Below are 25,686 nucleotides of genomic sequence, written 5' to 3'. Positions count from 1 at the left end.
TGAGTACAAACTATTACTCTTCTTCCGTTCTGCATCTCCTCCCACATTGCTTATGGTTATTAACTAAAAACCTCCAAAATGTTAAATCAGACACATTTTAAAAATCAATCATTGTCTATTGTAAAAATATTTTAAAACCCCATGGTACAACAGAAAAAGGCACTTCAAGGAATAATTGCTTGAGGGAAATCTTAAATAATAATTTTTGAAATCATACCTGAAACTCCTTGTTTGCTGCAATTCTTAATAAGAATGTCTTTCTTTTTCCAAAATGGTTTTCATCCTCCTCTAAATGAGTTTTTGCAGGTAATGTTCACTTAACTTTAATATTTACTTTTACTGGTTCCCAGTGTGATGTAACATCGTCTCTTTGTACAGCATGCCTGTGAAAGTCCTTAAAATCTTTGCATATCAAACACGTACCTTGGTAGAGGTGCTTGCTTTTTCAATACATTAATGTCTTTCTCCCTCATTTTACTATGCATTCAAACAAGTGACACACAGAGAAGCTTAGAGAACTTGAATTTGCCCGTGTGCCTTAGCAGTTGGTCAAAATTAGGATTCCTGCTGGCCAAAGCTGCACTTAACCACACTTTCAAATACCAACTGTTAATCATTAATTCCAGGCTAACTTGAGTTTCACCATTTAAAAAGAAAACAAGGGAAGTCTGATGGACTTGCTGATGCTCAGAATAGCAGAGAAATGAAACTCAGCTGTTCGGGGGTTACAGAGTGGGTAGAAAGTAAGGGGCCGATTGTAGATGCCCTGCTCTTCTGCAATCACAGTTTCCATTTATATAGTGTTACCTCCTCAGAGGTCTAGGAAGGTAGGATTCGTTCTAATGAGCCCAGCTCTTTTTTATCCCACTTGCAAACACTGAATGCCTTTAGACTTTAAAATTCTTCTGAAAAATGGAAAAATATGCGACTTTCATAGCTTTCTTTTTTTTTTTTAAATAACTAATTAATTAATTAATTTATATTTTATTTTTGGCTGTGTTGGGTCTTCGTTTCTGTGCGAGGGCTTTCTCTAGTTGTGGCAAGCGGAGGCCACTCTTCATCGTGGTGCGCGGGCCTCTCACTATCGCGGCCTCTCTTGTTGCGGAGCACAGGCTCCAGATGCGCAGGCTCAGTAGTTGTGGCTCACGGGCCTAGTTGCTCCGCGGCATGTGGGATCTTCCCAGACCAGGGCTCGAACCCGTGTCCCCTGCATTAGCAGGCAGATTCTCAACCACTGCGCCACCAGGGAAGCCCTCTTTTTTTTTATTTTTTATTTTTGGGTGCGTTGGTTCTTCACACGAGCTTCTCTAGTTGCGGTGAGTGGGGGCTACTCTTTGTTGTGGTGCGCGTGCTTCTCATTGCGGTGGCTTCTCTTGTTGCAGACCACGAGCTCTAGGCGTGTGGGCTTCAATAGTTGTAGCACACGGACTCAGTAGTTGCCGCATGCGGGCCCTAGAGTGCGTGAGCTTCAGTAGTTGCGGCCTGTGGGCTCAGTAGTTGTGGCGCACGGGCTTAGTTGCTCCGCGGCATGTGGGATCTTCCCGGACCAGGGATCGAACCCATGTCTCCTGCACTGGCAGGCAGATTCTTAAACACTGTGCCACCAGGGAAGTCCACATAACTTTCTTTAGATCTCAGTGCACTAAGACACCAATGGAGAGCTAAGAAGTGACTGTCTAGCTGTTGAGTGACAAGCAATCCAAAAACAACAGGTCAGTTCCCTTTGTCCATAAGGGCACCTCCTAGTGGTAGGACTTGTTGCAGTTCATAGAGAGGAAAGCTTGTGGAATACTTTGTGGGGTTTCACTTGATTATATTTCTGTTCAGAGCCTTCCCATGGTCCTTGAAGAAGGTCTAGAAGCTCTATGGAAATCAAGATGGTGCATGTCCTCTGTTACCCAGATCTTTCATTAGTTTATTGGTCATGTAACTTAAGCAGAAACCAGACTCTTGCACTTACACTAGCTACCCGTGCTTCCCTGGCCAAGCTGCATTCTCTCTCCAAACTTCAGGTCCTCGCTTAGAACATTAAACACTAACTAGCTCTAAGGATCTCTATGTGGTCCCCTGAAAACCTAAAAGAAATAAAAAATTTAAAAACCTTTTAAAATACGTTTGATTTAAATAAATTTTAGAGAAAGATGTTACGGTTCAGAGAAGACTTCATATTTTCCAGAGAAAAGCAAAACAAGATCTTAGGTTTATAAATGGAGTCATGATTTAAAAAAAATATTCTGAAGACAAAGAGAAGAATAAAATGACAAGTCAGTCCCCATTTCAGATCTTGCTGAAATTATAGGTACCAGAGGAAATATTGTGTTTTGTTCAGGGACAGTATTGCTGATATTAGTGTGATCTTCCAAATCTAGAAAGTGTTGCCAGTTTACTTGGCTTATTTCAAAATTTGGAGACAGAGAGAGACAGTCTCATTTTATGTCTATCATAACAACGTTGCCGTTATCTGAACGGCTTCTGAAGGTGTGGAATAGCCAGTGCCTTGTGGCCAAATGCCTACGTAGAAAGATGACCCCAGATCAGGAACACTGGAAGGTCCTTTCAAAGCTCTTACAGGAAGGGACATATGGGGGAAATAGAACTGACTGAAGGAGACAGTAAGGAAAAAGTAAATTTGAAGCTTAGCCCCATATAGACTAGTTGGAGACTTTTTGAGAAGAAGAGAGAAGCCAGCATTTTTGTTCCCTGGGGTAGAAAGTTAAGGGGGATTTGAACTTAGAAGTCGTCTTTATGCAAAATGCTAAGGAACTATTGTAACATTCTATCTGGAAGGCAGTTATTCAGATACTTTTATTTGATCTGCTACCAATGTTTTCTGGCCTATCTTGGCATAAAGAGTCCTTAGTTGCTTTCTTGAGTTTACTATTTAAAAGTACATTCCAGGGAATTCCCTGGTGGTCCAGCGGTTAAGACTCCGCGCTTCCAATGCAGGGGGCATTGGTTTGATCCCTGGTCGGGGAACTACGATCCAATGCAGCACAGTCAAAAATAAATAAACAAAATAAAAATAAAAGTACATTCCAGCTACACAAAAAGCACGTATCTATAATGCACTGTTTTTTTATGAAGCTTGAACATAAAATAGAAAATTTATGCCAAGAAAGCTTTTCATGGAAAACTGATATGTGAGATTATGTAAGGTCCTTATATCCCTGTATTGTTTACTCCATGAAACCCCATCTCTATCCTAAAGCCTCATTACAAAGATCATAATGATAACCCTCCAACTCTATTGAGAGAAACAGAAAGACTCTAATGAGAGATATACTTCAGTGGGAAACCAAATAATATTTTTCTAAATTTGGTCTAGCTAGTTAGTGAAATCTCTAAAGCCTTTGAAATAATATAAGGATTCCAAAATATTTTTGTCCAGTCAAATAAAAGTAGAATAAGAGTCTTAACTACATAGAAACTCTTTGAGGTCAAATGAACCATCTTTTCACACTGATACCAAGTATTCTAAAAATTATTTTCAACTAATGCATTGCAGTTTAGAATTCTAATGTTGACTACTTTTTTTTTTAAATTTTATTTGTTTATTTATTTATGGCTGTGTTGGGTCTTCGTTTCTGTGCGAGGGCTTTCTCTAGTTGTGGCAAGTGGGGGCCACTCTTCATTGCGGTGCACGGGCCTCTCACTGTCGCGGCCTCTCTTGTTGCGGAGCACAGGCTCCGGACGCGCGGGCTCAGTAATTGTGGCGCACGGGCTTAGTTGCTCTGCGGCATGTGGGATCTTCCCAGACCAGGGCCCGAACCCGTGTTCCCTGCATTGGCAGGCAGATTCTCAACCACTGCGCCACCAGAGAAGCCCCATGTTGACTACTTTTATCTTAAACATTTTTTTGATTTCCCTGGTGGCGCAGTGGTTAAGAATCCGCCTGCCAATTCAGGGGACACGGGTTCAAGCCCTGGTCCGGGAAGATCCCACATGCCGCAGAGCAACTAAGCCCGTGCGCCACAACTACTGAGCCTGCGCTCTAGAGCCCACGTGCCACAACTACTGAAGCCCACGTGCCTAGACCCCGTGCTCCGCAACAAGAGAAGCCACCGCAGTGAGAAGCCCGCGCACCACAACGAAGAGTAGCCCCCGCTCGCAACAACTAGAGAAAGCCCGGGCGCAGCAACGAAGACCCAACGCAGGCAAAAAATAAATAAATTAATTAAAAACTATTCAAAAAAAGCTTTTTTCTTCCCAGTGAAATAAAATGCTTTTGAACCTTAATGAAAATGGGGAATTACTGGACCCAAGAACAAGTCAGAAGTTGGGATCATTGGTAACCTAAAATCCTCTGTCTGGGGCAGGGAAAGCCACACAGGTGTACTGGTGACCCCTTCTCAGTCACAGCCACGGTCAGCTTTCTCTTGGAGTTCCTTCTTTCTTATCAAGACTTGCTTTGAAAAAAAACACAGACTCCCATGTCCTGCAACCTCTTTTTTGCTGTCCCTGAAATATCCCCTTTTCATGATAAAGTTTCAATGCTGACCTTAGATCAGGGTTTCAACCCTGCCATTACTGATATTTGGGCCAGATAATTCTATGATGTAAGGGGCTGTCCTGTGCATTGTAGGATGTTTAGCACCATCCCTGGCTTCTACCCACTAGCACCCCATTGCCCAGGTGTGGCAACCAAAAATGTCTCCAGATATTACCAAATGTCCCCTGGGTGGGAGTGTCTCCCATTAAAAAACCACTGCTTTAGATAACAATGAAAATAACTAATAATTGTTATACGTGCTCCTGTCGTATTTTATCTTCCTCATAGTATGAGACAACATGATACGAACCTAGAAGACATAACCTGGGATATGAGTGCAAGCTTAGTCCTGGCTCTGGCCTTGCCAGTGACCTTGAACTAACCTCTCTACTTCTTTGAGCTGCCATTGCTTCATCTTGAGAATAAAGATGTACTCATTCATTGGACATTTACTGAATGCCCATTTATATGTGATGTGAATGAAAGTGGCTCACGGTTTAATGAAAGTTTTAAGTATACATTAGAGGTTTCCCAAACCTTGGTGAGGAACGAGACACATGTTGGAGCCCTTGGCTAACCTCGTATCAGATGTGTAAGGTGCTGTACGTCCCACAGGTACATATGCTGGTGTCACAGGGCAAGAGCAGTGCCGGCTTCCAGGCGTAGCGCTGCCACCGGCCTCTCGTGGGTGGCACTGCCAGAGACCCACACCCTCCAGTCTACTCTCCCTCAAGAGGGTGAAGTCACCCCAGCCTCTCGCCTTCTTAGCCTCTTACACACATCTCAGTCCTTTGAGGGTCTTACTGTGTGAAGGGCTCTTCTGTTCCCCCTTGTACTGAACACATGTTGGGTAATAAAGAGACCATTCCAGCACCACTGGTTCCAATTGGCAACTTTAAAATGATCATCATACCCCAAATGTGGGAGTTCCACATTTCAAAGCTTTCCTCTTTTGCCCAAAGGAGGTCATTCCCTGACCAAAAAAGGCCCAAGGGTTACCCTGCAAGCACTTGAACGTCCTATTCAAACACACTTTAGGATACTAAAAGCTAAGATAAAAGATTTTCATTGTAAACCATTTTTTTCTTTTTAAATATAAAACACCCACAAGGAACAAAGACCAATATCTTTATTGCATGCGAAAGTAAAAGTCGAAGTTGTGGGATTTTTTTGTTTTAAATCATTTCAGGGAATCCAGCCAGATATTATAAAATCTGGAGAATTTACTTGTGGAGTAACACCTTAACTCTTCAGTTTCCTACTGTGTGATTTATAAATAACTCAGACCTCGTGGTTTTCCTTCAGCCCCCTCCATCTTTAGTCCTTTCTACCACTCAGTGTGTCTTTGAGCATAGAAGGAAAAACTCAGTCTCTTTTCAGAACTTTGCTTTTCTATTTTTCTAATTAATTTACACAATATTTTGTAAATGGTCAATACTGTGTCAATGTCATGTCAGCTTAACGGAACTGAATCTAACTACCTGGTATCAGTTGTGGTGCCTGGTCAAGTTGGAATTTGTGTTGCATAAGAATTGCTGTCATTCATTCCAGGGCTGCCTCCTCCTACCATGAATTTACCTAATACTGCTCCTTGGGTTACTGTTGCAGAACCCAGTATCCACGGAACCCCCAGCAGTGCAGACCCCTTGCCTTCCACAAAGGCTGTGTGATGAGCCGATTGCAGGAGCTGCACCCAGACAGTGGCACTGCCACTGGTCTCCCCTGCACGGCCAGCCTGGAGCCCTGTGGCAATGCCTGGGGGACCAAGGTAGGAGACCAACGTAAAAAGGGGCACTACTATTCTTCCAGGTTCAGATAACCCACCTCTTCCTTGCAAAAGTGCATGTTACACAGGTTTCTTCGATTCCACCCGGCAGAACAAAATCCAAGCTCACCGGCTTTTCACCCCAAGTGAGGCAGGCAGCAGTAGGTATGAACAACCACGTAGGTGAGGTCGAGAGAAGAATTCAGTATCTCTGAGACAGACTGAGACCCAGAGGAGATGGTGAGATTAGAATGATCCCAGGCACTGTGCTAGAATCTGGAGTCACGTATCTTCCAGTCTGTTTCACTATCAGAAGAAAACACTTTTTAATCACACTCTTTTGCCATTTTATTTCACAACAAACAGTCGCGGAGATCCTCAGTTGTTTCCTCTCCCATTACAGCATTATTACTGACAGTTGAAAGCGTTATGCTTTGGCCCTTTTTACCCTCATGACAAGGACAGGAGGTAGACACCACTCCCCACGTTTTTGCAGATGAGGACCCCAAGGCTCAGTACTTGAATTGAACGCAGGTTGTAAAACGAATGCTCTAAGCTGGGCTCTTCCCCATCTCTATGACGCTTCTCAAGCTGGCTACTTCATCAAAGACTGACCATCGCAATCCTGTGTTTTCTCTAAAATCCAGTCCTTGTACTCAGCAACTTTGGTGTAGACTCCTGGTTGTTCGCTGCGGGCACAGCCTTCACCCCAACTGGTGATGCCCACCAAATGCCATATTCCATTGTGCTTACAAACCAAGGGACCACCTGAATCACCCTATGTCACAGTGAGTGGAAAAAATAAAATGATAGAAGGTTATGACAGATGTGCCTTTAAAGTTCAGTAGTCACACCACACACAAAAAAATTCTCATAGTTCTTCAGATACTCATGTGCCTCAGCTGTTGAATGGGGTGAAAGTGACTTAAGTCAATAGCGTATGGTTGCATTTTCTGTTCATTCCAACAAAGAAATTTTGACGTCATCACCCAAGGTGAGATAAATCTAATGCTCTTATATTTTAGCACAATTATTGTATTACAATTGTCTTCCCTTAGCTATGGCATGCTCCTGCAAAGATTGTGAGATGTATAATATATAATATATAAAAATTATATGTGTATATTCAATTTGTTAAAGACTTCTTATGAAATTTTCAGATTATTTGGTTCTGAATTATTTGGAAAACTATAGTGAAGTACTCTTGGAAAAAATATATTTTGAAATGATTTTTCTCAAGTGGCCTATTATGTGTTTTCATAATCCAATGCATTACCTTCCAAGCATCTTTCTCTCCTTCTTTATAGCCAGCACAGATCATCTGTTTGGTTATTTTATAATCTCTGTAACTTTTCTGGCATTCTTCATTTGATACCAAAGGAACATTTGTCTTTTGTAGGGTATTTTGGATTTTCCCTATGAGGTAAACAATGTACAACTTCAGAAGGAGGCAATAAAATAAATACAGAAGTAAGACTACAGTCTTAAAACAAATGAGAATGATGACTTTTCCATTAAGGTCATTTCTTTGGATAAAAATAGTAAAGGTGAGAAGGTAGAGTTACACACACAAACAAAGAGAGAGGAGAGAGAGAAGGAGAGAGAGAGAGCCCTGTATTGGGCTCTGATGCAGCGTTGGGACAACCCTAGAACCTTAGGTTGACCAAAGAACTTTCATTTTCTCTGCCATCCTCTCATCTCTCAAATTCCCTCTTATTGCCTACAATCTGAAAGCCTAGACACTCTTATCTTTCAGTTTTTGTTTTACATATTCAAAATGATAATTTAAAATTTTATTTATTTATTTATTTATTTTTGGCTGTGTTGGGTCCTCGCTTCTGTGCGAGGGCTTTCTCCAGTTGCGGCAAGCGGGGGCCACTCTTCATCGCGGTGCGCGGGCCTCTCACTATCGCGGCCTCTCTTGTTGAGGAGCACAGGCTCCAGACGCGCAGGCTCAGTAGTTGTGGCTCACGGGCCTAGTTGCTCCGCGGCATGTGGGATCTTCCCAGACCAGGGCTCGAACCCGTGTCCTCTGCACTGGCAGGCAGTTTCTCAACCACTGCGCCACCAGGGAAGCCCCAAAATGATAATTTTAAAATTAGTATTTTTATCAACAAAATGAAAAGACAACTTACAGAATAGGAAAACATATTTGCAAACATTTATCTAATAAGGTGTTAATATCCAAAATACTTAAAGAATTCACACAATTCAAAAGCCAAAAAAAAGAAAGAAGAAGAGAAAAGAAACCAAATAATCTAATTGTCAAATGGGCAAAGGACTCGAATAGACATTTTTTCAAAGAAGATAATGACTGGCCAAAAGGTACATGACAATGTGCTCAACCTCAGTTATCATCATGGAAATGCAAATTAAAACCACAATGAGATATTACCTCACACCTGTTAGAATGATGATTATCAAAAAGATATGAGATAACAAATGCCATTATGGAAGACAGTATGAAGAATCCTCAAAAAATTAAAAACAGAACTATCATATGATCCAGAAATTCCACTTCTGGGAATATATTGGAAGGAAATAACAACACTGTGTCCAAGAGCTATCTGCACCCCCATGTTTATGGCAGCATTATTTACAATAGCCAAGACATGGAAACTTAAGATGTTTCCTTTGACAGATGAAGGGATAAAGACACTGTGAGATAGATATATATATATATATATAAATAAAATATTCCATCATATATATAGGCATATATATATATATATATATATATATATATATGATGGAATATTATTCACCCATAAAAAACACTACTGTATGGTATATTTGAAAGTTGTTAAGAGAGTTGATCCTAAAAGTTCTCACCATTAGGGGAAAAAAAAATTTTTTTTCTTTTTCTTTTTTTTTTTTGGTGTGTGTATCTGTATGAAATGATGGATGCCAACCAAATTTATAGCAGTGATCATTTCACAACACATATAAGTCGAAACACTATGCTGTACACTTTAAACTTATGCATGTATAAGTTTATAATTGACTGTATGTCAATTATATCTCAGTAAAACTGGAAAAAGTATACATATATAATTTTTGAAAAAAACAAACCCTTGACAATAGAAGAATATTTTGTTCTTTGAGTAATTGTAAGTGAGCATTTTTCACAAAGAACAATTTATTTACAAATAGTTTAATTTCCACCAGTGTCCAGGCTCCCCTTGGACATATTTTGGGAGTGTTCACCATAACATAGTATCTTCAGATGGGCAGTTTAGGAAATTAGACCTTAACTAATTAAATCTTTTTTTATTTTTTTCAAAAAAAAAAAAAAAGCAAACCAGACTCTTGAAGCTGGAAGAGAACTTATGGGTCATCCATACCTACCTACAACTGCATCCTCTCAAGGATACCCTTGACAAGTTGTTCAGCATTTATTTAAGACATTTATAGTGACAAGGAGCTGACTACCTCATGACAAGGCTCACTTCTGGATCACTGCAGGTGTTGGAATTTTTTTCTTATTTTTATCATAGTAGTATCTGCCTTATAAAACTACACAGATTAATCTAATCCTTTTCCCAATGACAGTCCTTCAAAACAAAAATTTAAAACAGTCATCCTGACTCTGATTCAGGTTTAATTTCTTTAACTGTATCTTATTTTCCATGATTTCTAGATATCTCACCGTTCGGGTTACTCTCCTTTGAAGTGTTCCACTTGTCCGTTGCTCCGTACAAAATGTGGAACACAGAGCTGAATACAAAGTGCAGTCACAGTCTGACCTGTCCAGGTGACAGTAGGACAAGGGCTATCTTGTTCCAAAGACCATGTTCTTTTTCAAAGCTAGCTTGTTTTTCATTTGTTTCATTTACCAAAAGCACTACAGGATGTTAGTGGAAATGACAGAGTAAGGACCTCCCAAAATCCTCTCCTCCATAAAAGTAAGGAGAGTGCTGGCAGAATTGTCAAAATCAACGTTGTTTCAGAACTCTAAGAATTAACCAAAGGTTTATAAAAGTCCAGGGAGAGTTTATTCAAGAAAAACAGCTGAATCTCAATAAGAACAGCAAGTTTTGTAGGGTTTTAACTGGCCCTGTTCCCATCCCCTCTCCCCAGCTCCACAGAAGCCTTGAAAACACCCTCAGTCACGGGGAAAACGAGCAGCCTAACAGCCCCAGGAGGGGGCAGATCGGAGCTGGAGCTGCTCCAAAACTCTGTTCCCAGAGCATTGGCATTATTTGACTGTGTGGAAGTTTTCAGGAAAACCCCACTCCCAAGGATTGAGTTTCTTTCACCTGACTCAGAGCTTCCTCAGTGTTAACGGCGTTTTCCTTGGAAGTATTTGTCACAAAAAACAACTATGGCCATTACACAACATTGTAGCTGCCTAAGGTAGCAGTAACAGCTGGGACAAACCACAAGCCAATAAAAATCTTAAAAGGAAAACCAGGGAAAGCCTGAAAATCTCTGACATATTCCTGGGCATCTAGAAGGCCATGAGCATGTATAGAGCTGACTGCGTGCATGACCGAGGCTGTGCACAAGCCCGTGAGTGATCTGAGGAAGCCCTGAGCCGGCTGACGTTGACCTTTGTGAGCTCTGTGTCAGCAGCAAGTGGAGACCAGGGCAAAGTTGCAAAATCCCTGTGGGGGCAGTGTAGGCATGCCCTAACTCTCACAAAAAGCCCCTTGTTCAAGGCTGGGAAACTCACTGGTTCCAGGCACTGAAGGAAACTTCTGTCCCGTCATTAGCTAACTACGAAGAAAACCAAGCAGAGACATCCGTGGCCATGTACAACGAAGACTAAACACTTTACACAATTAGTTCAGGAAAGTCGCCAAACAAACAGTAACAACAACACAAAATGGTAACAACAAAAAACTCTAAGGAAGGAGGGAATTTGATTTCCAGAGTTGTCACATGCTAGTATTTAAAAAGTCTAATTTTTTTTTTACAAAAAATTACGAGACATGTAAAGAAACAAGGAGCTATGGCCCATACACAGAATTAAAGGTCAGTATAAACCATTGCTGAGGAAGCACAAACATTGGATTTACTATACCAAGACTTTACATCAGCTATTTTAAATATGTTCAAAGAACGAAAGAAAACCATGTCTAAAGAACTGAAGAGAAGTACGAAAACAATGTCTCGCCAAATAGAGAATATCAATAAAGACAAAGAAATTATATTTTAAAAAAGAACCAAATCTGAATATTAAAAAATTAAATAATCAGTTAATTCGAAGCAATGAATCTGGAACACACCATGGAGGAGGTGTGTTTGGGGAGGATGGGAACAGATAGGAAAAGGTGTGCATTGTTGCCAACTTCCCAGTCTTCCCAGGAGCTCCCCATTCAGGGCCTGGTACAGGGTCGGCACTTGATACTGTGTAGAAGTGACTCTTGGCTATTTGGCTTCAATAACATGCTATCATTGACATGCTGATATGCTAAATAAGGTAGAATGTCATAGCAAAGTTTCTGGATAATTCAATTAAAATTACCTCTGTGTCTGAGACTACAGGGTTTCATTGATTCATTATGCTAGAGTCATTTCACTAGATAACAGACACCACCAAGAAATGGCCGTATAGTTTTCTCTACAATGTCACTGTACTAGTTTCCTATGGCTGCTGTAACAAATTATCCCAAATGTAGTGGCTTAAAACATCACGGATGTATTATCTCACAGTTCTGGAGATCAGCAGTCGAGAAGTCTGAAATGGGTCTTACTGGGCTTTTTAATCAAGAGGCCGGCAGGGCTCCTTACCTTTTCCAGATTCTAGAGGCCACCTGCATTCCTTGGCTTATGGACCCTTCCTCCATCTTCAAAGCCAGAAGTGTAACCTCTTCAAATCTCTCTCTCTCTCTCTCTCTCTCTGACTCTGTCCCTTCTGGTATCTCTTTCTTTTATAAGGACGCTTGTGACTACATCGGGCCCATCCATATAATCCAGAATAATCTCCCATCTCAAAGTCTTTAACGTAATCACATATTTAATAAGGCCTCTTTTGCCCTGTAAGGTAACATATTCACAGATTCCAGGTATTAGGATGTGGATGTCTTTGGGGGGCTCTTTTTCTGCCTACTACAATCACAGAGTGAAGTAGGAGCCGTACAATTACCAATTTCCGAGTCTGCACAGGGCTTCGGTGAGAATCCAGATTCCACGTTAGCCAGCACCTTTATACTAGTAGGTACTAGTAGTACTAGTCCCTCGTGGACTGTACTTTAATAGGCAGTTGTTCCTGAATGTGAAAAACAGAGGTTACTTTGCTTCCTAAACTTCCAGGTACCTGCAGAGTCCATTTCCAGTTGAAAATGATCCATGGTCAGTGGAAAATAAACAAAGCAAGACCTTGGTGATGACTGGGTTAGGGTTTTGTGTTATTCATCAAATAGACATCCCCCGCTCTGCAGAGGGAGGGTTAAGGTGAGGATGCAGTGGGAGCCATTCTTCTACATTATTTGCTGAACCCTCGTTCTGCAAGCACAAATGGAAATTTGTGGACCAAATGGAAATCACTCTTTTCAGGAAAAATGACGCCAAAATTGAGTAAATAAGAAGAGTGGTTAGATCTAAAAGCCCTGTCCGGTTTTCAGCTGGGGAAAAAAAAAAAAGGTTATGAAGAATACAATTAAGTCCTAAAAACACCATGAGAAAGAACAGACACTGGGAATTTTACTCACCAGTGCCCGCACTGAAGAAGGTTTGCATGGCATATGTGAAAAACTGGCAGTGAATGCTACCGGTCTACCTTGCTTGGCATTCTTCAACACTGCTCACCTTAGATACATTGAAATTGACTCCTCTCATATCAATTCCTTTATAAATGTTTCGGTGGCAAGCTGTCCAAATAAAACGCATAGAGCAAATTCAATCAGTTTCCCTTCTGGAAGTAAATCATCAATTTGGGCTGGGTAGTGGTTTTTTTTTATTTTTTATTTTATAGTGGAGCATAGTTGATTTACAATGTTGTGTTAGTTTCAGGTGTATAGCAAAGCGATTCAGTTATACATATACATATATCCATTCTTTTTCAGATTCTTTTCCCGTATAGGTTATTACAGAATATTGAGTAGAGCTTCCTGTGCTGAACAGTAGGTCCTTGTTGGTTACCTATTTTATATACAGTTGTGTGTATATGTTAATCCCAAACTCCTAATTTATCCCTCCCTTCCATGTTTCCCCTTTGGTAACCATGTTTGTTTTCGAAGTCTGGGCTGGGTAGTTTTGAAGGATAATATTCCATTTTTGGCAACTGCCCCATTAATTAGGGGATTTAGAATTTTTATTTCATCACTAAACTATCAAACTCTACTTGAAATAAATACATTCCAATATGTTTTAGAGCACTAGCATGGAAAAGGGGTTAGTTTACTTCCCAGACTGCAAGGACTGTGCAGCAATACAGGTAATATTTCATGCTGGAATTATCAATGAGCAGTGGAAGAGAAACAAGGCAATAATGATGGCAGGAATTTGTAAGTTGTAGAAATGGGATCTCTTTCCAATTCTGCTTTACACGAGAAAAGAAACAGGCTAAGAATTAGGATGGAATATTTAAAAACGAAAAGTTTTCTTAATGATTAGTTAAAAGCTATAAACCTACCTGTAAATGTTTTAAACTAAAATCGGTCCTGAGTTTAGAGACTTTATGTGCCTGGGAGCAATTTTTCCCTTTAATTGAAGATATCTGGGGAGCGTTAGAAGGGAACATTTAATCAAGCTCTGTGAGTAGACTAAGTTGGGGGGAAACAATAACTAGGGGTATTGAGAAAGGCACAATATTATTTTTTCTTTAAGTTTTCCTTGGATATCACAGTGGAAAATAATGCCTAATTGAAGAATTTACACTAAATTGTATTAAGATATCAATTTGATCTTATAAAATAGGAAAAGTACTCCTCCTCAGGTAAACTATATATTGACTAAGCCAGGCCCCCATGTTTAGAACTAAGGGCTGATTATTACACAAATGGCAGGCACACAGTGTGTGTATGTGTGTTGACGGAGTGGTGTTACTGGGGCAGGGGGAAAGGATGAAAAATTTTAAAAACACCTGCAATTTAAATCTACAAAATTACCTGTATATGGCAAAGGTAAAACAGCAATGATGCATAGTCCCACCATGGTTATTTTCTGCCAACCCATCAGTTGAGAGAATCTTTTCAGCACTTTCCACTTTCAGATCAGTCATGTTAGAGAAATAGTCCATTTGCCTTAAGTTTATTAGGATAAGGTGGGAAATTGTTTCCCAAGTCATTAGTAGCAATCATCATCAGAATTAAAGTTTTCTGGTCTCCTAGTCCTCCCATTTTTTCTAAGGTTTCCTATTCTATTTTTTCTAAGGTTTTTTCTAAGTTATTTTTAATTTTATTTATTTTATTTTTGCTACAATAAATTTGAGTGATATTTTACTCTATCCAAATATTTTATTTTTGTTATATATATTTATATATTTGTTTTTATATTAAGAAAACTAAGGGTTATATTGTAGTATTTGTCAATAAAAATATACCAAGATTAAAAACTACAACACTTTTATTCAGTGACTAAGTAATAATGACCTAAAACTCCACAATCTGGATTATTCAATATCTCTTTCTAGAAACAGAAGAAAAATTTAATTTTAAGCAATTTAGCTTTGTTTGTATTTTTAACTTACTTATGGTTTCAGTGGAAGGGGATTCAATAAATTTTCCAAGAGTCTAAAGTTCCTGTTCCTGCCTATTTATTTATTTGTTTGGTTTTTATATTTGGTTGATTTTTATTAATCATACTCAATCATAATCAGTAATTTGTACGTAAATTATTCCCCCCAAATGCAATCTTAGTTTGGTTTCTCCCTGTCTTCTGACATGCTGTGAAAATATCATGCCTTAAAAATAATGATGTATGATCATTTTTCAAAGCACTTTCATAACAAACATCTGCACTACATTCTCACAATAGGTCTGAAAGGGAAGCTAGAGACAGATTTCATCATATGCATCTGACTTTTTTTCTTTTTTTAAGAAAGAGGGTATGTAACTGAATCTCAAGGCAGTACAGACTTGCCCAAGATCCACACAGCTAATGAATGTCCTGGGACGTAACCCCAACTCTTCTGACTCCTAATCTTGTTCTCTTTTCTTATGTGCAATGTTAAATGATGTTCCTCATCTCAGTTTAACTCAAGCAATCTAGGGGTTATTAAGTAGTTATTACTTTAGGAATGAGTGCAAAGGAGGCAATATTTGCTCAGGGTCTAGACGCTAGAGTTTTAGATAGTTTAAGCAAATGCACGCATTTACCAAATTGAAAATTTTGAACTATTGCTGTTTAGAATTGTTCACAGCTCTAAAGTCCCCTGCATCCCACATATTATTAGAGTATTGTGTTACCTTTACTTTTATTGTTTCATATATTAAAGTGTTAACTTTTATATATGAATTTAGGTTTACCTTGAAAGACCCACGTCAAAGTCTGCCTTCTAAGCTTTTCCAATTCAGGTAGAACCTTCTCTGCAGTTGGTCAACAGTCCATTAACCATAACATATTCCAATGACAACCTTGTCCATTCCCCAGGGCAGTAACCACACTTCAATTCTAGTAATACCTATTTTTATATTGCCTTTCAGGGAATGGACAGCTTAGACACATGCATTTCGTTAAGCACTAAAGATTAAAATTTCCTCTGCGCTAACCCACACCTCTGGGGATTCTGACCCTGGGCCCTATTACGACACCCAACGCAGCAAGATCGATTCTCTTCCCCTCGGAGGTGTAGCTAAGATGACTAAGTCTTGGGTAAGGTTCATATTTAGAAAGAGCAGAGATCTCTCCAGGTGGAAGCTTCTGGGAATACAAGTTGCCATCTGGTCCAGTGACAATAACTTCAAAGTGACCTGTGTTTTAGACAGTTGGTGTTTTTGGCTGATTCGTAACTATCAAGCAGCCATTCTCCCCCATCCCAGTGCACAAACAAGGTTCCAAACAATGGCTGGTGCTAGCCCGGGAGTTCCCATTCTGCAACTGAGCCTTTGCGAACTGCCAGGTGACTCTGCTGATGAGAGGGGGCAACTAAAAATACGCTAACTTTGAAGTGGATCAGAAAGAAAGTTCTGATAAGTGGTCTTGCTTATCCTCCTAAGTTGGTAATAATGACCACGACGATGATGGTGATGATGACCGCAATGATAGGCTTGTTTGTATTATATTTTAGAGTGTATGTAAAGCACTGTTACATAAGTTGTCTCATAGCATAAAATGTTATGTTAAATTATATCACACTGGCCCCTGTGTCCAAGGACTTCAGGCAGGTTATTCAGTCTTGTTTTAAAAAAATTTCATAATCAATATGCAGAAGAAAAACACTTTAATTTTTAAAAATTGGGTGAAGGATATGAAAAGATAAATTGCAAAAGAAATACAGGCAACTAGTAAGGCTATGAAAAATGGTAAGAATCAAATACAGGCAAGTTAAAACAACTAGATGCCATGTTACTCACCAGCAAAAATTTTAAATTAACCAGTGTTGATGCACTGATTCTAGTTGAAAATAATTAAAAAAAAAAAAAAACTAGTTCAAAGTGACTTGAGCACAAATGAAATGTACTGATACAAAAGCCATAGAGCCCATGGTGGATGTGGCTTCAGAAATAACTGGATGTGGTGCTCAGCTGATGCTCTCAAGACACAATTTAATTGTCTTCAATTGTCATGTCATCTATTCTTCCCAAGTGTTGTCTTTGCTCTCAAGCTCCACAGAGTGGCAAGATGAGGCCAGAAACTCAGGCCTCTGTATTCTCACGTAATTCAAGTCCAATCGGAAAAAAAAAAAAAATTAGAGTTTTATTTCTAGAAGTTGAAAGGCTTTGGCTCTGGTCAGGTCACTGCAGACAGCAGGATGTGTGCATTCCTCACTGGTTCAAGCCTGTGTGGGTCACCATCACATGGACCCAAACTGGGAGGCAGCAGTTCTCAGAAATAAATTAGGGTATTGTTTCCAGAAAAGTGAATATATACTAGGCCACAAAAAAATAGATGGTTTTTAGAGTTGACCTAAGTGGGGTAAATGATTATTCTCTCTGCTGGTAGAAAAAGTCAACTTGGGAATAACTTTTCTGGAAGCTAATTTTATGATGTATGTCATAAAACCTTCAAAAATATGCACATCTTCATATCTGGTATTTTAATTTCCAAAAATTTATTCTACAGAGATAAACGTATATAAGAAGGTACATACAAAAATACCATGAATAGAGAAGAATATTAAGCTCCAGAAAATGTGATATATATTTATTTGCATGAAAAGATTGCTATAAATGGAAAACATAAGTTACAAAAAACTATTTGTAATTAATAACATCTTTGTTGAGCGTGTAAATGTGTGCAGAAAAAATATCTGAAAGACTAAACAAAAGATTTTTAACAAAAGCCATTCCTGTATTATAAGACTACAGACAATAGGTAGTTTCTCATTTTCTGCTAATTTGCACCTCTAATTTTCCTAGCATGATCATAAATTTTTTTTCAAAAATAATAAAATTGAAGTGGCCATGGTTCACAGCATCTCTGGCTTCTGCTTCTCAGCATTCAATGTATTTGTTTGTGGTAATGATTATGGCTCAGAGCAATTAGGAATGAGGGGGCAGATGGAGGGGAGTTTGGTTTAGGGAACAAAAGCTTCTTCCTTAAGAAATTATATTTCTTTCCAAATGTAACCCTTATCCTAGAGGTGTTTATCTTAACCATACATCTGAGAGATAAGTAAACAATCATTGTGGTGTGGTCTAAAGTCAACATAGACTCAGAAATCATCCATAATGGTGGCATCGAGGAAACTCCATTCTACAATGATTAATGAAAAACAGAGTCCAGAATCATCCCTCTTTTGTGAAACTTTAATGGAATGGATAGAAAGAGAAATAAGATCAAAACCTGATGTTGAAGCTCAAACTATTCAAGTGGATGGTTTACTAAATTAAATATAAACCAGGTACTTTCATTTCTGAAATAATTCCCCAGAGGTCTAAAAGAGTAAAAATATGTACTGAATACATATTATGATACTTGGACTGGACCCCAGACACTATAAAATTCCTAGCACTCTTGAATATTCAGATAAAGTTGATTTTTTTTAATGTTGATAATAAAAATAGAGGGCTGACTATAGTAAGATCTGCTTTATAGAGAGTCATTTCCAAACTGAAGTTTCTGTTAACACCTACCAAGACATTCTCACCTCTGGGCTCCTCCCTCTGGTGTATATAAGGCGATACATCTAAGTGGTAGTTGGTGCTGAACCTTAATGTGCCCTGAGGGGTGGATGTCTTGCTTAATTACTCTCCCATTCACCCTTAACTTTAGGTCTTATAGATAATCCACTCACCACAGGAAACTGTAGCAAACAAGCAAATGAAGTAAGCTGCTTGTCTGAATGAAATCATCCTAAAAGAGAAGGCAACACACGCATAACTCTACTGGTTGTAGATCATATTCAACTTGAACCTTAATTTAAGCTGATACAGATTTTCTTGTAAATGTCTGAATAGCAAATCTAAGCACCCAATTACCAGTATAGAAAGCAAGGGTTTTCTGTACATTTTGTACCCAAGGACTTGGCACAGGATACAAATTGAGACCTCTAGACTACTGTTGTGTTTATTGTTCATTTGGCACCTATGTTCTTAGTAATTATGGAAAGGGAATTGGTAGAAGGCAATTAAACACTTGTGAAGCCTCTTGATTTGAACAAAAAGAAAATTATTGTAAACCACAGCAATAGTATTGGTCCAGAATCCCTAGGGAAAGATATTCAAAATCTTCAAGCCCGTTTTAAATTTTTAAATCATTCAATATTCTCTTTGATTTAAAAATATCTTCCATTTAAATATTTCCACATATAAGAATATTAATTCCTTCTACATTCTCTAGATACACAGGGAATTATAACATCAACTAGTAGTTTCTTCATAAAGTAAAAACAATGCTTAATGAAAAAAAAAAAAAACTATTTGGAAGCAATCAGAATAACAGAAATTCTCTACCTGAAAGCACAATTGCTTCGTGGTTCTGGAGGTGAGGGTGTCTCTCGCCACTTAAAAATGGCCAGTCTTTGAGCTTTCCCTATGGGGCTCTAGGCAGGCAGTATTTGCTTGGCTCCGATATTGACTTTGGTTTTCTGCCAACAGTTTCAACTTTTCGTCCTGTCAACATATTCTATGAACGTCCCATTCCTGTGTTCAGCTATTAAATACATAAGTATTTCATAATAAGACCACAGAATTCATGTAGAGGCTTCCATTTTTTAAAAGATCCATAACATTCCTAGTTATTTGGGGTCATAATAAATCTTAACTAGACTTTTCCAATATAATAACCTGGATACACAACTGAATAAGGGGTGGGAATGGATAGATCATCCTGGAAGGCACGAAGACCCTTTTGGCAAATGGTATCCATGCCTTCCTATATCCTAGTGAAGGAATCCTGTAACACTGAAGTTTTAAGGATGGAAGGGAATTGGTCAATTTTTAGGTCTTCCTCCCATGCAGTTCAGGAAATAAGACATAGCAGGGATTGACAAACCACTGTTCACAGACTATTTTTGTAAATAAAGTTTTATTGGAACACAGTCATGCTCATTCATTCCTGTATTATCCATGGTTGCTTTCACCCTACAGGGTTAAGTAGTTGTGACAGAAACAGTACGGCCTGCAAAGCTGAAAAGACTTACTATCTGCCCCTTGTCAGACAAAGTTAGCACTCCTAGCATAGAGTTTAGACTCCTCTGTCAGGACACCTAGACCTGAAAGAAACATACTGGTTTTCCTAGGAGCCTGTTCCTGTTCAGGGAATTCTATTTTATTTTTATTTTTAAGAAAAAGTCTCCCTATATACTGAAATATACCTCCTTGCCACTTCTACCCACCATTCCTAGATTAACCTACTAGATCCATACAAAATGATTTATTCTCTTTTTTGTGCTTTTAAAAATATTTAAAGACTATAATCCCTTGCCCACTAAATCTCCTTTGTTTTCTAACTATTCTTCAAAAATGCAATACATCTTTCTGGCTAGTAAATTAGATTTTTAGGGAGTTAGTTCTTAAATATTTAATGCATGTTACTGCAACGCAGAACAGCAGAACAGTGTTTATTAAAAATGTAGGATAATGTTGCCAATAAAATATTTTCTGGCTGTAATGAAGTAGCATATTTCAAATATTCATGCTGTACCGCCATTTAAATTCAGGGTATCAACTGGTACACCAGCAAACGACAAAAGGGAATCCTCTGGCTTGTGCAATATTAAAGAATTTAAATTGGAGATTTCATCTGCTACTGGCCTCATCAGGAAAAAAAGGTGACTGGGAGAAAAACTACCCTGTCTCCAAATCACAGCGGAAACCCTCGGAGGTTGTTTCCCTAAAAGGTGCAATTACCAATTTTAACCTATTTAAATATACTTCTGTGTTTCTTTTGAATTTTTCTTACAGTGGAACATATGTTCTCATAATACATTAAAACTAAAAATTTCTTTGTAGATTCAGAAGAACCAAATCAGAATGAAGTTGGAAAGAGGCAGTGGTAGGCAGAATTCTGAAATGTCTCCCAAGATTTCCCACTCAGATCCCAGGGACTGAAGAAGCTGGGGTACCCTGTCTGTCCATCATTACGCTATGTTACAGGACAAAAGCAATTCTGCAGATGTAATTAAGGTTACTAAACAGTCAACTTTGAGCTAATCAAAATGGGGCTTATCTGGGTGTGCCTAATCTCATCACATGACCCCTTTAAAAACAGAGTTTCCTTCTGCTGTTAGTATAAAAGAAGTTCTAGAGACTCAAAGTGTGAGAGCGACTGGGCAGGAGGGAGGCTCTCCATTGCTTCCTCTAGAACCACATGTTTACAGCGGGTGTGGTTTGGGGAAGCAAAAGGATGAGGAGAACAGAAGGTGGGGATATCCCAGGATAATTCCAAAAATAAAGAAGGTGCTGTTCCTAGAAAAAGGGGGTCAAAGTTAAATGTTTCTATCAGCATCTCATTAGATGCTGGAAATAAATGCATTTGATCCAGATACCTTCCAGGGTAAAAACTGACCCTTCTGTGCCCAGTATCTCTTTGTGAGAAAGGTCTGTTGGTTCTAAGCTGACATTCTTTGGTTGTCTGTGACAAGGAATAGAACATCAATTCAACAGTCCACCACCTGGAGAGATTTCTAAGCTGTAAATCCCTGTGACCCAATGATGCTTATGGTTTTTGCTGACTCCCAGGTAGCCCTAAGAGATTTTACTTTTTGCTATCAGCTGAGCAAAACGTTCTGGTATTTCTACTTCTCCTCTATTCTTCAGAGTATGGGAAACTCGAAATCAGTCTGATAACAGCGTGAGGATCATTTTGTTAGAAAGCCTGAGTGACACTAATGACATCAATTCAAAAGTGCTTTTACTTTAATTACATTATGAATCAGTCATCCACTAACTTATCCTTTAAAATGATCCATATTTCAAACTGACATCAATTCTTAGAATAAAATGTAGCACCCATGTTTAAAATTTATTTTTCTTGAGATACCTCTTTTGAGTAGAAGTAAGACAGGTAATGGGGATATAAACAGATATTTGATCATCCTTTAATTTAAAAAAATCAGCATCTGCATTTCCATACTACAGAAGATGATATAATTTCTCACTTCCAACTCTGACATGGTTTTGGAGAACTTCCAATTAAAATATGAATAACAAATTATTCTGGGGCTAAATGAAGATTTTAGTCCAAAAGGTAACATGTAGCAATATTTTACTTTACATTGAATTTCACATTTAATGTAGGGTCACTTCAAACAAACAAACAAACACAAAGGTTTAAACATAAGTGCATAAAATTGATAAATAAGACTGATTTCCACAAATAAAACTCCAATTATCCAAGGTCGTCTGGGAACAAGATTTTCTATGCATATCCACTTTCTAGATAAGAAGGTTAACCATAGGATGGGACTCTTTTCTACTTGTATCACATATGTTCCTGACTTTTTCCGATCAGCTTAGGGGCTGGGTGGTCTACACTGGGGTCTTTTGGATATTAAAGTGGGCAGAGCTGCTGACCCTGATCTCAGTGCCGCAGCCTATGGTGTTTCCCAGGTGGCTTTGCTTTTGTAAGCTCTTTCTTTGATATCCATTGAAGAATACATCTTCCATCCTCTTAATTTGTCGTTTCTATCAGCTATGGCCTTGGAAAAACTGAAAAAACAATTTTATTAAAATTACTTATTAAATGAAGTTTTAAAAAGTCACTGAGTGAGAGACTAGAGACGTTGTCCATGGCATTAAAATTCAGGGAGTGGGTGTCAGTTATCAGCTTGACAGGTATGTTCTGGAGGATTTAATTTACTGAAAGTCCAACACTAAACTAAGTGAGACATGACTGGGTTACTTAATATAGATGAATGGCTTCTCTTTTCCTTTAACCATGAAAGAATTCTAGAAGAAATATGCCAAAATCAGAGGCAGAACATCTGTGTTCTAATGACATATCGAGACATGAGTTCCATAAAGCAAGAGCATATTGTAGAAGTGTCATCATAATGGGAGTGGAGAGATTTAAAGACCTCTATTGCCAACCTTATCACCCACTAGTGGCCTAAATTTAGGAAGAAACGTACATTTCCATCGAACTCATTCCCTTCTAGTAAAAGGGAGTGCGGTCATCCCTAGGTATCCGCAAGGGATTGGTTCCATGACCCCCCGCAGACACCAATCCATGGATGCTTAAGTCCCTTATATAAAATGGTGTAGTATTTGCATATGGATACACACATCCAACTGTATACTTTATTTTTTTTCTTAATTTTGTAAATATGTATTTATATTTAGGTATAGAACAACACTAGAAATAGATATACCGAGATATTACTACTATCTCCATAGGGTGATTTTATGGGTGATTTCTATTTTTTCATCTCTAATTTCCAAATAAATCTTACATAATGAACATATTTTCTTTTTATTAGAAGATAATATTTTCTTAAAGAAATAAGAAAACAACGGAGGATTTCACATCAGAATTAACTGAAAATACAGGGTCCTTAGAATCAGAGCTGTATTTGTCAATATCCTTTGTTTATTTTTGAATGAGTTTATTCTTTTTTTTAAATTTAATTTAATTTTATTATACAGCAGGTTCTCATTAGTTATCCATTTTATACACATCAGTGTATACATGTCAATCCCAATCGCCCAATTCATCACACCACCCCCACACCCCCTGCCACTTTCCCCCCTTGGTGTCCATACGTTTGTTCTCTACATCTGTGTCTCAATTTCTGCCCTGCAAACTGGTTCATCTGTACCATTTTTCTAGGTTCCACATACATGCGTTAATATACGATATTTGTTTTTCTCTTTCTGACTAACTTCACTCTGTATGATAGTCTCTAGGTCCACCCACATCTCTACAAATGACCGAATTTCATTCCTTTTAATGGCTGAGTAATATTCCATTGTATATTTGTGCCACATCTTCTTTATCCATTTATCTGTTGATGGGCATTTAGGTTGCTTCCATGACCTGGCTATTGTAAATAGTGCTGCAATGAACATTGGGGTGCGTGTGTCTTTTTGAATTATGGTTTTCTCTGGGTATATGCCCAGTAGTGGGATTGCTGGGTCATATTGTAATTCTATTTTTAGTTTTTTAAGGAACCTCCATACTGTTCTCCATAGTGGCTGTATCAATTTACATTCCCACCAACAGTGTAAGGGGGTTCCCTTTTCTCCACACCCTCTCCAGCATTTGTTGTTTGTAGATTTTCTGATGATGCCCTTTCTAACCAGTGTGAGGTGATACCTCATTGTAGTTTTGATATGCATTTCTCTAATAATTAGTGATGTTGAGCAGCTTTTAATGTGCCTCTTGGCCATCTGTATATCTTCTTTGGAGAAATGTCTATTTAGGTCTTCTGCCCATTTTTAGATTGGGTTGTTAGTTTTTTTAATATGGAGCTGCATGAGGTGTCTATATATTCTGGAGATTAATCCTTTGTTGATTCATTTGCAAGTATTTTCTTCCATTCTGAGGGTTGTCTTTTCGTCTTGTTTATAGTTTCCTTTGCTGTGCAAAAGCTTTTGTTTCATTAGGTCCCATCTGTTTTTTTTGTCTGTTTGTTTTTAATAAATTTATTTATTTATTTATTTTGGCTGTGTTGGGTCTTTGTTGCTGTGCGTGGGCTTTCTCTAGTTGCGGTGAGCAGGGCTTACTCTTCATTGTGGTGCGTGGGCTTCTCATTGCAGTGGCTTCTCTTGTTGCAGAGCATGGGCTCTAGGTGTATGGGCTTCAGTAGTTATGGCACGCGGGCTCGGTAGTTGTGGCACGTGGGCTTAGTTGCTCCGCGGCATGTGGGGTCTTCCCAGACCAGGGCTCGAACCTGTGTCCCCTGCATTGGCAGAAGGATTCTTAACCACTGTGCCACCAGGGAAGCCCCCTAATTGTTTATTTTTGTTTTTATTTCTATTACTCTAGGAGGTGGGTCAAAAAAGATTTTGCTGTGATTTATGTCAGAGAGTGTTCTTCCTATGTTTTCCTCTAGGAGTTTTATAGTGTCCGGTCTTACATTTAGGTCTTTAATCCATTTTGAGTTTATTTTTGTGTATGGTGTTAGGGAGCATTCTAATTTCATTCTTTTACATGTAGCTGTCCAGTTTTCCCAGCAACGCTTATTGAAGAGACTGTCTTTTTTCCATTGTATGTCACTTTAAATATATCATGCCACTCCCTTCTGGCTTGTAGGGTTTCTGCTGAGAAATCAGCTGTTAACCTTACGGGAGTTCCCTTGTATTTTATTTGTCATTTTTCCCTTGTTGCTTTTAATAATTTTTCTTTGTCTTTAATTCTTGTCAATTTGATTACTATGTGTCTCACCATGTTTCTCCTTGGGTTTATCCTGCCTGGGACTCTCTGTGCTTCCTGGACTTGGGTGGTTATTTCCTTTCCCACATTAGGGAAGTTTTCGACTATAATCTCTTCAAATATTTTCTTGGGTCCTTTCTCTCCCTCTTCTCCTTCTGGGACCCCTATAATGCAAATGTTGGTGCGTTTAATGTTGTCCCAAAGGTCTCTTAGGCTGTCTTCATTTCTTTTCATTCTTTTTTCTTTATTCTGTTCATGGCAGTGAATTCCACCATTCTGTCTTCCAGGTCACTTCTCTGTTCTTCTGCCTCAGTTATTCTGCTATTGATTCCTTCTAGTGTATTTTTCCTTTTGGTTATTATATTGTTCATCTCTGTTTGTTCTTTAATTCTTCTAGGTGTTTGTTAAACATTTCTTGCATCTTCTGGATCTTTGCTTCCATTCTTTTTCCGAGGTCCTGGATCATTGTCACTATCATTATTCTGAATTCTTTTTCTGGAAGGTTCCCTATCTCCACTTCATTTAATTGTTTTTCTGGGGTTTTATCTTGTTCCTTCATCTGGTACAT

At 38.7% G+C, this 25,686-nt stretch overlaps 1 protein-coding gene across 1 annotated transcript in view; it reads left to right on the top strand.

Annotated features, from left to right (window-relative positions):
• MTNR1A (melatonin receptor 1A) overlaps positions 1 to 25,686 on the top strand; it is an 80,049-nt gene that overhangs the window by 47,605 nt on the left and 6,758 nt on the right. The gene's annotated exons all lie outside the window — the stretch shown is intronic.

This window comes from Eubalaena glacialis, chromosome 20 (genome assembly GCF_028564815.1).
Source record: "Eubalaena glacialis isolate mEubGla1 chromosome 20, mEubGla1.1.hap2.+ XY, whole genome shotgun sequence".
NCBI classification, from domain to species: domain Eukaryota; kingdom Metazoa; phylum Chordata; class Mammalia; order Artiodactyla; family Balaenidae; genus Eubalaena; species Eubalaena glacialis.
Note: the sequence above shows the minus strand (reverse complement) of the source record. Positions and strands in the feature narration are given on the sequence as shown.